The 12,584-nt window shown below is 43.1% G+C and overlaps 1 long non-coding RNA gene across 1 annotated transcript; it reads right to left on the minus strand.

Annotated features, from left to right (window-relative positions):
• Positions 1 to 5,097: 5,097 nt before the first annotated feature.
• LOC147361430 (uncharacterized) lies at positions 5,098 to 9,877 on the minus strand. Its single transcript, XR_015137892.1, has 2 exons — positions 9,739 to 9,877; positions 5,098 to 5,463 (listed from the first exon to the last, which is right to left on the minus strand). It is a non-coding gene; the product is annotated as an uncharacterized LOC147361430 (long non-coding RNA).
• Positions 9,878 to 12,584: the final 2,707 nt, after the last annotated feature.

Here is a 12,584-nt window from a genome sequence, read left to right on the forward strand (position 1 = left end):
ACATGACCACTGGAAAAAACATAGCCTTGACTAGATGGACCTTTGTTGACAAAGTAATGTCTCTGCTGTCCAGGTTGGTCATAACTTTCCTTCCAAGGAGTAAGTGTCTTTTAATTTCATGGCTGCAATCACCATCTGCAGTGATTTTGGAGCCCAGAAAAATGAAGTCAGCCACTGTTTCCACTGTTTCCCCATCTATCTGCCATGAAGTGATGGGACCTGATGCCATGATCTTAGTTTGAGACAGCAAGGCTGATGGACTATTGAAGAAAAATTTAAGTTAGACGTTAAAAAGGACTCTCACCCTGTATAGTCAGATGCACAAATATTCATATGAAAAATTCTTACAAAAAATCTGGAGAACTTGATGTGTTGTGTTTTAGCTATTATGACATCTGGGAAATAAGAATGGTTTGTAATAATTTTAACAGTCTTTACTCCCAGTCATCCTGTGAGGTAGATTACTGTAACAATGTAAGATATGAAGTAACTGAAAAATGAAGTAACTCTGCAAGGTGTAGTAACTCCTAGGTACACCTCCAGGAGTTGTTTGGCTATTAGGTCATCAGTGATCAAACCTGCCTCTCTGATAGGTGTAATTAGTTAAGGTATAATGGATCTAAACCAACAAGACCCCGCCTGAACCGGAATAAAATCCAGTTCTCTTAGTCAGCCATGAAATCTAATGAATGGGCATGTGCTCAGGTCGATGAAGAAGTTAAAAAAGAACACTGACATACAAGTGAGACAGATCTAAATTCTCCTCAGAACACTTTATGGTAACTCATGGGTCTATTTCATACAGTTAATTTTTCTTTTTTCAATCTGGAGAGCATATGAAAAGTGAACATAGTTGGAAAGCAGAAAAAGACATTACTAATGGAAATTGGAGCTAATTAAATTCATAGATGCATTTTATAAGCATCAACCTAAGAAGGATTGGAGATAGAGAAGCAGAGAGCTTATCTGCAAGTGTGCAAATAAGCTTCAGGGAGTGGGCTGACGATGGTAAATTCCTCACCATTGTAAGCAGTACCCAGTTCTCCAAGGGGGCTTAGCAAATTGCTATCTATGGTCTCCAGATTGTATACACTTGGAGACTGTATACTCTTTGATTTTGCTTTAAATTAGAAAGGAACTGGTGCTGGCCAGCAGCTTTACATTCTTCGAAAGCTGAGCTTCGTTTACTTAAAGAGAACCTTCAAATGCTGATCAAGAACAGTCCTTCTGATTACCCGTACTAAAAACCAGTTACGAGAATACTTGGAGAGTTACACACAGCTTTATTTTGTCACTTACATGTGAAACATTCCAAAAATCCAAAACATTGAAACCTAAGTCAGCAGGTACCCAGGCCCTAATCATTTGCCTGGAGACTGGTGAGGCCTTTGCGGTTCCAACCTTTGTAGGACAGAATAGTAGGTGGGTTTTTGGATTTAGACTTAAACATAGGGTACAAGATTCGATTCAATGACCAGAACCAGAGTGTTGACTGCAATGGGTCTCAGGATCAAAACGCAAGCTCAGGTCTCAGAATGGGAAAAGCGGCCTGAAGTTAGACTAGAGATGAGGGCAAGCTGATAACTTTGGCTAAGAACATAGTTCTCGAGCATTTTAAATCCGTAAGTTCAAAGTCAGAGTAGATGCTGGAACTTTCCTGGTGGTCCAGTGGCTAAGACTCTGAGCTCCCAATGCAGGGGGTTGAGGTTCAATCCCTGGTCAGGGAACTAGATGCCACATGCTGCTACTAAGACCTGGGGCACCCAAAAAAATAAATATTAAAAAAAAATTCAGGGTAGATCTTTCAGGTTAGGGCAATGGCGAATCTATCATTGCAGGCCTAATTGCCTGATTAGTGAAAAAGAGGGACAAAAGGCTTAGGATCCCAAGCAGGGCCAGCCACAGGAGGTTTACTCTCATTCACTGTGGGAGGACAGTTTCAACTCTAGAGATCTGAATTCTGGTATGATGGATTTATATTGAAAAAGAAATCTTTGCAAATCTCATTTTTCTCTGGGGGCTAGGTCTCAAATGTGAATCAACATATCGTTTAAGTCTATCTTTATTCCTCCATCTAGCAGAAAGCCAAAACATCCTTTAGGGCAGCAGTCTCTAAACTTTTTTTGAAAAATTGTGTACAACCATCAGTAAAAAGCTTTTGAGCACCTTCACTTACATTAATTTATCCATGTATAAGTAATATATGTGTACACTTTCCTGAAATATTATGTATATTAAAAAACAAAAATAGAAACTTAATAAAGGATGCATAGGGCTTCCCTGGGGGCTCGGTGTAAAGTAGCTGCCCGCCAAAGCAGAAGAGGTGGGTTCCATCCCTGATCTGGGAAGGTGCCACATACGGCAGAGCAACTAAGCCCATGCACCACAACTGAGCCTGTGCTCTAGAGCCCGGGAACCGACTACTGAGCCCTCGTGTCATAACTGCTCAAGCCTGAGCTCTGCAGCAAGAGAAGTCACAGAAATGAGAAGCCCGTGCACCGCAACTAGAGAGTAGCCCCCACTTGTCACAAGAAAAGCCTGCACAAAAACACCCAAGATATGCAGATAAATAAATCAATAAAAAATTTTTTTAAAAAGGCATAGAAATTCTCATATGATGTTGTTGTATCCCAGTAGATCTTCCTGCCTCACTTTGAGGGGGACACCTTCCATTTTGGAGATCTCTCCTTCGGAATATTAATGGTGAATTACATGGTCTGAATGGCATGACTGAGTTTTCAAACTACTCACGCCAGGTCTGGAAACATGGTTTTCATTCCTCCCATTCATTAGTCTGACAGGGTAGGCCTCACAGAGCTCTATCTTGGGTATTCTGAGTTATTCTGATTAATGGCAGACAGGGCTGGCCTCAGATGGCAACGGTATCCTGCCCTGATCATGACAGCAAACCTAGAGGCACTGATTCATTTTCTGCACAAAGAATGTTAGGCTCCAGCTGCTGAGGTCAAAGGCCAAATGAAACGTCACCGGATGCTGAATCCAGGAATTCTCCTAACACCTGGGGCTCAGGTTTGATCTGTTCCCTGCAGATCAGGGGCCCTGGGATCAGAGGACAAGCACTGCTGGACCCACATACGCTGCTAGGGCAATCCCAGGGGGGTCACTGGGACAGCGTCGTGCCCGCTACCACACCTTAGGTCCTTACACCTGTGAGCCTGAGCCTTGAGTCCCAGTAGAGTCTCTGCTGAACCCCAAACTTGCTGAGGAGTTCACAAAATCATCTTGCTACCCACTTCTCCATAGACTTTTAAATACCATCTTTATGAGAGATAATTCATATTTCATCAAATTCACCCATGTAAACCAAATGATTTTTAAGATATTCACAGACATATGCAACCATCACCACAGTCAATTTTGAAACAGTTTCATCATTCCAGAAAGAAATTCATTGGCAGTCACCTCCCAGCTTTCCTCAACAACCCTTCCCTCCTTCCCTCCAGCCCAGGGCGACCACTAAGCTACTTCCTGTCTCTATTAGATTTGCCTGATCTGAACTTTCAATATAAATGGAACCTCAGAATATGAGGTCTTCTGTGACTGGTTTCTTTTACTCAGCATAATGTTTTCAAAGTTTATCCATGTTGTGGCAACCCACTCCAGTGTTCTAGCCTGCAGAATCCCGGGGATGGCGGAGCCTGGTGGGCTGCCGTCTATGGGGTCACACAGAGTCAGACACGACTGAAGTGACTTAGCAGCAGCAGCAGCAGCAGCAGCAGCAGCAGCATGTATCAGTATTGAAACTTTTTATTTTCAAGTAATTCTGCATTGTATAGATATACTACATTTTATTTGTCTATTTTTCAGTTGATGGCTATTTGCACTGTTGATTTTTGGCTATTATGAATTATTCTGCTATGACTATTCAAGCACAATTTTCCGTATGGACATACTTTTTCATTTCTCTTGGGTATATGTCTAAAAGGAGAATTTCAGGGTCCTGAGGTAGGTAGCTCTAAGTTTTGCAGAACTGTCAGGTCATTTTCCAAAGCGGCTACATCATAGTATGTTCTTACTGTGAACAATGTAGGAGAGTTCCAACCTTTCTACCTCCTAGCCAACAACTGTTATTAGTTGTCTTCTTGATTATATCATCCCGGTGGGTACGAAGTGAATATCATTGTTGATTTGATTTGTATTTCCCTGAGAATTAATGATGTTGAGCATCTTTTTATATGCTTCTTGGATATTTGTGCATCTTCCTATACAAATGGGGAATGTCTACTCAAATTTTTTGCCCATTTTTAATTGAGTCATATTTTTTTTACTGGGTTGTAAGAGTTTTTCATATATTCTAGACGCAAGTACCTTTTTTGATATGATTTACCAAAAAATTTCATTCTGTAGGTTGTCTTTTCACTTTTTTGGTGGTGCCTTTTGAAGCACAAACGTTTTTAATTTTAATGATGTCTAGTTTTTTCTTTTCTTGCCTGTGCTTTTGATATTATGTTTAAGAAACTCATTCAAAACTATGTATGAATATTTACACCCAAGTTTACTTATAAGAGTTCTATAGTTTTAATGCTTATATATAGGTCTTTGATCAATAGGAGTTGATTTTTCTATATGGTTGGAGGGAGGCATGCAATTTCATTCTTTTGCATATAGATAATCATTTATCACAGAACCATTTGTTGAAAAGACTGATCTTCTCCCCACTGAACTGTCTTGGCATCATTGTTGAAAATCAATTGATCATAAAGATGAGGGTTATTTCTGGACTCTTCGTCTTTATGCTTCACAGATCTACATAGCCCTTCTACTATTTACTCAGTAAAACTTCATTAGGTTTTTAGGAATGCTTCTAATTGAAGCCCAAGAAGAAATTAACAATCAATAAATTATATTCTACCTATGTAATGGAATGTTATGAAACCATTAAAAAGTGTTAAAAGTTCTGTACCAATTGATATGGAAAGATAACCACAATACATTTTTTGACCAAAATCAAATCAAAACCAACCCAAAAAAACTCTGACCCATATTATAAAACAGTAAACGGCCCCTGTATATGTACATACTTCTATATACTTTTACATAGTCACATTTTATAAATAATGGACAGAGTGTATGTATGGGGGGAGGATTTACCTTGTAATTTATTTTTTCATTTTATTATTCGTGATGAAATACATATGTTAACATTGAAATTTTAAAAGAAATTACTGACCCAGCTTCCAGAAGGCAGAAAGCAAGACAACACCAAGAAGTCAACAGCATTGCTTCCAAGTTCTGCCATACTGAATCAGCTCAGAGGATTCCCCAGTCTTTGCGAGATGTCTTCCCTTAAAGTCCATTATAACTGAGGACACAGTTGCACAGAACAGACATTGTTCCTGGGGGCCCACTTTTCTGTTGTGAACCACACAAAGACGACACATCCAACACCTGGGCCGCTGAAGTGCCATCTTAACTTGTCTCCCTGTCTCCAGTCTTCATTAACTGGAAGAGAATGAAGAACTGTGATGTGAGTGACATTTCTCAGTTCTTCCAAGTCCATGAAGTGAAAGTCACTCAGTCCTGTCCGACTCTTACAACCCCATTGACTATACAGTCCATGGAATTCTCTGGGCCAGGATACTGGAGTGGGTAGCCATTCCCTTCTCCAGGGGATCTTCCCCACCTAGGTCTCCCACATTGCAGGCAGATTCTTTACCAGCTGAGCCACCAGGGAAGCCCAAGAATACTCCAAGTCCATATCTAGTTCCATTCTAGATACATAAGAGAGAAGTTGATTTATTAAAAATACATCAGATGCCTTAAGGCATTAAGGATTAATGTTATGGGGGAACCCTAGCTTAAAAGGGCTGGTAGACTTTAAGGAAGTTAGATGTCTAAGCAGGCACTGTTGGCTGGTGGGTGTCCAGGAGTAGTATCTCCAGCCCCATCCCCACCCTCACTCACATAGGTATATCCACATGCACGCATGTGGGTGTGCTTTGCATACACAAGCAAAAAGGGAGACCTGGAGCTAGATGGAACCAGACTTTCACATCCCAACAGCAAGCAACATTTCATAAACTGTATAATCCTATATAAATTGCATAATCCTACTCGTATTTAATTTATAGTACCAGAGTGCAATAATAGAAGTGCTGGATGTTTCCCTGAAAATAAAAGAAAGCAGCAGTTTACCTAATTAAAACCCTCTCAGCAGATCATCACTATTTGCAGGATAACATTTAAACTTCCTGACCAACCTAGACAGCATATTAAAAAGCAGAAACATTAGTTTGCCAACAAAGGTCCATCTAGTCAAGGCTATGGTTTTTCCAGTGGTCATGTATGGATGTGAGAGTTGGACTATAAAGAAAGCTGAGCGCCGAAGAATTGATGCTTTTGAACTGTGGTGTTGGAGAAGACTCTTGAGAGTCCCCTGGATGGCAAGGAGATCCAACCAATCCATCCTAAAGGAGATCAGTCCTGAGTGTTCATTGGAAGGACTGATGTTGAAGCTGAAACTGCAGTAGTTTGGCCACCTGATGCGAAGAGCTGACTCATTTGAAAAGACCCTGGTGCTGGGAAAGATTGAGGGCAGGAGGAGATGGGGACGACAAAGGATGAGACGGTTGGATGGCATCACTGATTCAATGGACATGAGCTTGGGTAAACTCCGGGAGTTGGTGATGGACAGGGAGGCTTGGTGTGCTGGGGTCCATGGGATCACAAAGAGTCAGACACAACTGAGCTGCTGAACTGAACTGCACTGACCTAGCCCACCCAACAGTCACCCTGTCCTCTTCCCTCCCCTACATCCATAGCCTAAACTCATACATACCTTAAACCCATGGCCTTCTCACTCTTCTTTCTTTTCCCAGGCTAACTGTCTTCCTCTTACTTGTCCTTCAAAACCCTGCTTTAATGACACCTCTACTATGAAGCTTCCCAATCCATCTCTTCTCCTTCCCACAAAACTAGCATGTCTCTATTCCCCTCCCCAGGTTTCCCAGATGGCTCATTGGTAGAGAATCTGCCTGCTAATGCTAGAGACGTGGGTTGGCTCACTGTGCAGGAAAGATCCCCTGGAGAAGGAAATGGCAATCCACTCCAGTACTCCTGCCTGGAGAATCCCATGCACAGAGGAGCCTGGTGGTCTATAGTGTATGGGGTTACAAAAGAGTCGGACACAACTGAGCGACTAAAACAACAATGTCACACCCACTTGGCCCTTTCTACATCATTCTGTTACATCACTCTCACACTATTTTCATCACTATGTATCTGTTTCCTGCCAAGAACATGTATTTCCCAAGAGCAAGACTCTCTCCACACCAAGCATAATCTGTGTTCATCATACATGTCAAGGAATGTTATTGATTGAATGTGTGTAAATAAAATGCACTGATCATTTTTCTGTTAGGTGGAAGTCCACCAGTTATCTCCAGCAATCAAATACAAAGGGTATGTTTACCTCCATTATGAAAAACCCAAAGGATTTTCCCAGAAACCTTTTCAAAAAACTATCATCACCCTACAACAAATACTCTGTTAAATCAGGAGAAATGACTTTCACCTGAGCTACTCAAGTAACCGAGGGTGAAGGATGGTCAACTGAGAGAAACTATTCAGATTAGTCTTTTTATTACTGAATTTCACTTTAAAAAAAAAATGCCAGCATTACTTCCTGCTGCACAAAATCTCTGCAGGAAGGCTAAAGGGCTGATGGTCAAGTTTTTTTTTTTTTTTTTCCCTTTGTCAAAAAGAGGAGAAAAATGAATATCATTATAATTTGAGAGAAAACAGGAGGAACCACAAGCGATTTGCCTGGTTAGCGACACTTTATTTCTCAGCACAAAATGTCACATGAATCCTATATCCTGTTCAGTGCAAGGAATTGCTATTCATCACGCACAGGGCAGCATTTGGAATTCATTTATCTGAGTTTCCTAGCCTTGGGTTCATAATACCTATAGCTGGGGGCTCTGATTTCATTCTCCAGAGCAATGAGGGGACCTCACAGACAGCGATCTGCATGCATTAGATTTAATACAAGAGTCAAGATTTGGTCTCAAGAGGAGGACAAATAAAACACACACACACAACAAAGCTAAAAGGAAGAGGGAAAAAAAAAACCAAAACAAAACAGCAACCTATTAATCGAGGAAGAAAACACATACCACCATTTTCATGATTAGAACTCCCTTGTTTTTCACCCTCAATTGAGGCAGCCAACATGTTTCCTTTCCCATTTAATTCCCAAGGCACATTTTTGGGGTGTCCAGGAAAAACGCCAAATTAAATGGTTCAGAAAATCTATTGACTCTGAGTAGAAATACTACACAGGAGACCATTTTTGTTCTTGCTTTCATTTTCCTCCTTCTCTTATTTCCTATAGGGATCGGCATGAAAAGCCCCAAACCGAAGGCTTGCGTGCCACGTTCAGGAACTACAGAGAATGGATACCAGGGCAGTCACATCCTATTCCCCATCCTGGTGTGGAGGGAGAATCGTGCTGGGGGCTGGGAGGAAGTGTGAAGAGAGGATGACAAGGAGTGCCCTGACCCCACTCAAACCTGGGCTTCCCAGGTGGCGCTAGTGGTAAAGAAGCTGCCTGCCAATGCAGGAGACATAAGAGAGGCGGGTTGGATCCCTGGGTCAGGAAGATCCCCTGGAAGAGGGCATGGCAACCCAATCCAGTATTCATGCCTGGAGAATCCCATGGACAGAGGAGCCTGGCAGGCTATGATCCACAGCGTCGCAAAGAGTCAGACACGGCTGAAGTGACAGAGCACGCATGCGCTTAATCTTACAGATTTCAGGAGGGCTATGTCCTGTAGTTTATTCACAAATTTAGAGGAACAATCACTTACTCCCACACTGTAGCTCCAGGTCAATCATATGTTTCCTTGTTGGTTCATTTTGCAATTCATTTCCTAAACTTCAGATTCATATAACTAAATGCCCATAAGATGCCTGGCTCAGCCTGGGCAATGCTAAACTCCTCCTCCTCTTCCCTAAACGTGCACCTTTTCTGACTATCTCCTCTGTCCTCTTTCTGGTATTGGTACCACCTAGCCACACAGGCTAAAAATTGAGAGGCCATCTCATCCCCACACTCTCCTTCAATCCCACCCCCCACCCCAGCACCACTTACTAAATTCTGGCTAATCCTAACTCATTCTCAGTTCCTCCCACCAGCCTTCTCTCCTTTTTCATTGCTAGTTCAGCATTTCTTCCTGTAAAGCAGTCTTAAGACACCCTTATCAACCCTTGTTATTGCCTGAATGAAAAAGGATCTTCCTGTCTGTTTACTATGGGGTAAATGACGATCAGACTCTTCTAGAGTTGAGCTGAAGAGGGAAAATAGAACAGGATTTCAGGAGATGCCTGAGAGGAAGGCATGATCAAAGGGGATATAACCCAAATTTCCTCTGCTCTCCTCAGCTTCTCATTGAAATACTTCAAAGTTGCTCCTCTGTCCTGTCTTTTTTTATTTTTTCCTGACACTCAGTACTTTATTGGTGAGGAACCGAGGTCTGAGAAAGGCGGGGGGATGGGTGGACAGGACTAGCTCCCATTCTCGGCAGATTTCCCTGGACATCAGGCGGTCCTCCATGCACGTTTAGAGGAGGAAAACACCCTCACAGATAAACTCCCCAGGGAGCAGCCCTGTGACTGCTAGGCAGCAGGGCGAGGAGGGGTGCCCTGGGCACAGCGGGGCCCTAGGGAAGCGGGGCTTCTGTATCGGTGTCCAGGGTCAGAAAGCGGGGGCTGTACCTGCGCAAGGGCTCACCATCTGGGCCGCCCACCAGGAGCTTCCTGGAAGCTCTGGGCGAAGTCTCTGCGGCACACGGGACACCAGGGGATGAACCTGGGATCCTTCATGAGGGCCGTGGCGGCGTCACTGGGCATGCGCAGGGCCTCGCCAAGGCAAAGAGCAGGTGCGCCTGCGCGTGCCGAGGTCGCCCCGGGCGGTGGGCAAGCATAAAAGGCCACGTGGAGAGACGGGAGAGCCATGGGCTAGAGAGCCCCTGTGTTCTGACAAGGCTTTGGCAGCTAGGCTCAGCCTTGCAGTAGTATCCAGTGATCCCAATAATCTGTGGGCGGTTGTTTGGTCGCTCAATCGTGTCCAACTTTTTGCGGCCCCAGGAACTGCAGCCCGCCAGGCTCCTCTGTCCATGGGATTCCCCAGGTAAGAATACTGGAGTGGGGTGCCATTTCCTTCTCCAGGGGACTCTTCCTGACCCAGGGATCGAACCCAGGTCTCCTGCGTTGGGAGGAGAATTCTTGATCACTGAGCTTCCTGGGAAGCCCAGTCTCTGGGTTACAAGAGTGCTTGTCCAGAAGGGCAATTGCCTGGAATCTCATTGAAATGCAGACTCTAATTCAGGAGGTTTGAGTGCAGCCTGAGCTTCCCAACAAGTTCCTGGTGATGCCGAGGCCACTGGGTGGCAAAAGCTTAGATAATCTCTTTCGGAGTAAAATTTCATGACCACAAACCAGAACTCTGTCGTGATTGAAGCATAAAACTAGCTCTAGGCTCTGCAAGAGCCAGGTTATACAGTGTCAGAGCGGGTCAGAAAAGGGCGGGAAATAGATAGGGGCTGGTTAGTGGAAAACTTAAGCAGCTCATCAGTTCTTAGAATAAAAGCTTCAAACTGGATTGTGAGTTCTCATCCTCTTTGTAGAGATGTGTGACTGTTTTAAAACAGATCATCCATAAGGACAGAGTAGGGATAAGGCCACTCTTGACTGGCCTCTTGGACACCCTGACCTCCAGGAAGCAAACAGTAGGTGTGGTGGCCATCTCAGGATAGTTCCCTCCCTGCCCGCTTTGGCTGCAGACACCACCCAGAGAATCTGACCTCCAACTCCCACTTCACCTGACAAGTCTTTTAAAGGATCCTGGGCAAGTATACATGGTTCAGACACTATTCTAAATATTAGGAACAGTGCTGGTTTTTCCAAGTAAATTCCTGCTTTCTTTTCCAAGGACCACTTTCATATCTAAGAAAATATAAATAGGAGTGAATGATTTCCACACACTAAGACCTACTCCATATGTGTTGTAAACTCAACGAAGAAACCAGGGCAAACTAATTATGGGAAAATACAGAGGATGTTTGGATCAGAATGTTAAGCCTTCGAGTTCATCCTCCACAAAGCCATAGAATGCAAACTGCTGAGGCTTGGACCATCCAGCTTAAAAGGAAAAAGGATTTCTCTGACCTCATTGCCTCAGAAAAGCTCAATAGGTCACATTTCCGGCTTGGGCCACCAAGCCCTCCTTTGGCTTTTCCTTCCTATGCGCAAAATTTCAGAAGTCACTGTGTTGCTGAATTTCCTTTGGTAACAGAAAAAACAGCCATTATTGTTGAATGCAAGGAACTGATCTGACCTGGAGTCAATGATTTCTTCCTGCAAGTGACAAAGCCTGTTTCCTCCAGCTGATAATGAAACCCTGGAAAGGCCTGCATTTTCAGAAGCAAATCATCCCATGCAAGGGTGCAGTCCTGGACCCTTTTCAATCAAAATTTGAAGAATCTAAAACAATTTTTTTTCTATTCCAGTAAAACATACATAACATATTGACCATTTAAACCATTTTAAAGTGTACAATTCAGTGGCATTATGCACATTAAGAATCATGTTTTTAAAATAAATATAAATAGGTCCCTAAGTCTCTCTGAAGAAATATACTCAATAAAGGCAACCAAAAAAGAGCTACAGTTTTTATTCTAGAAAAGGATGGAAAAGTGTGATACTTTCATGTGAATAATTTACAGGCCTAGAGCAAGGGGGAAAAAATCCCGTATCATTCTTTTCGTGGTAGGGAAGGTGAGATAGGGTATTAAGGGGATCTCCACTCACCTCTCAGCTTTAGGCGAGGTTCCTCCAATATTTTCTGAACGTACTGGGTGCCTGACAAGCAGGCCAGTCCTGGGCTCATACCATTTGAAGATTCACTGATAGGAAGTACATCTTCCTACGTGCAGAGTCTCTTCAGTCATTCCCCCATCCGACATAAAGGAGTATGGATTAGGGTAAAACTGTACTATGTCCTCTAAGACCTAGGCTTTGCAGTCAGAAAAATCTGAGCACCAGCTCTACTGCTTCTGTTGCTGTTGCAAGTTACTTAAGGTCTTTGCTACAAAATGAGGATTAATATTACTATTTCTTAGGTTGGTTCTAAGGCTAAAATTACAGTTTTCTTTTTTTGAATTCAATTAAAAAATTTTTTTTGGCCACAGTGTGTCTTGTGGGATCTTAGTTCCCCCACCAGGGATCGAATCTGGGCCCTTGGCAGTGGAAAGCTCAGAGTTCTAACCACTGGACAACCAGGGAATTCCCAAGACTTAGATAAGAAGATTAGTCAGGATATTATAGGTTCTGCTGCAGTAACAAATGAACCCCAATATTTGAGTGGCTCTACCTGAAAATCTTTACTTCTTTTACAGTCTGAGGGGTGGGCAGGTGGCTTTCCTTCAAAGGTAATCAAGGTTCTGGGCTGCTTCCAGATAGCATCTCTGACGTCTTGAAGGTCTTTGCTTCCCAGTGAATGTAGGCTCTGCATTAGCTCTTTACACCCTTGGTCTCAAAGTAACTATGTCCTTTCTGCTTGT

The sequence above is a fragment of the Bos grunniens genome, chromosome 12 (genome assembly GCF_055505025.1).
Source record: "Bos grunniens cultivar Pamir isolate PY7600 chromosome 12, Bosgru_T2T1.0, whole genome shotgun sequence".
Taxonomy (NCBI): Eukaryota; Metazoa; Chordata; class Mammalia; order Artiodactyla; family Bovidae; genus Bos; species Bos grunniens.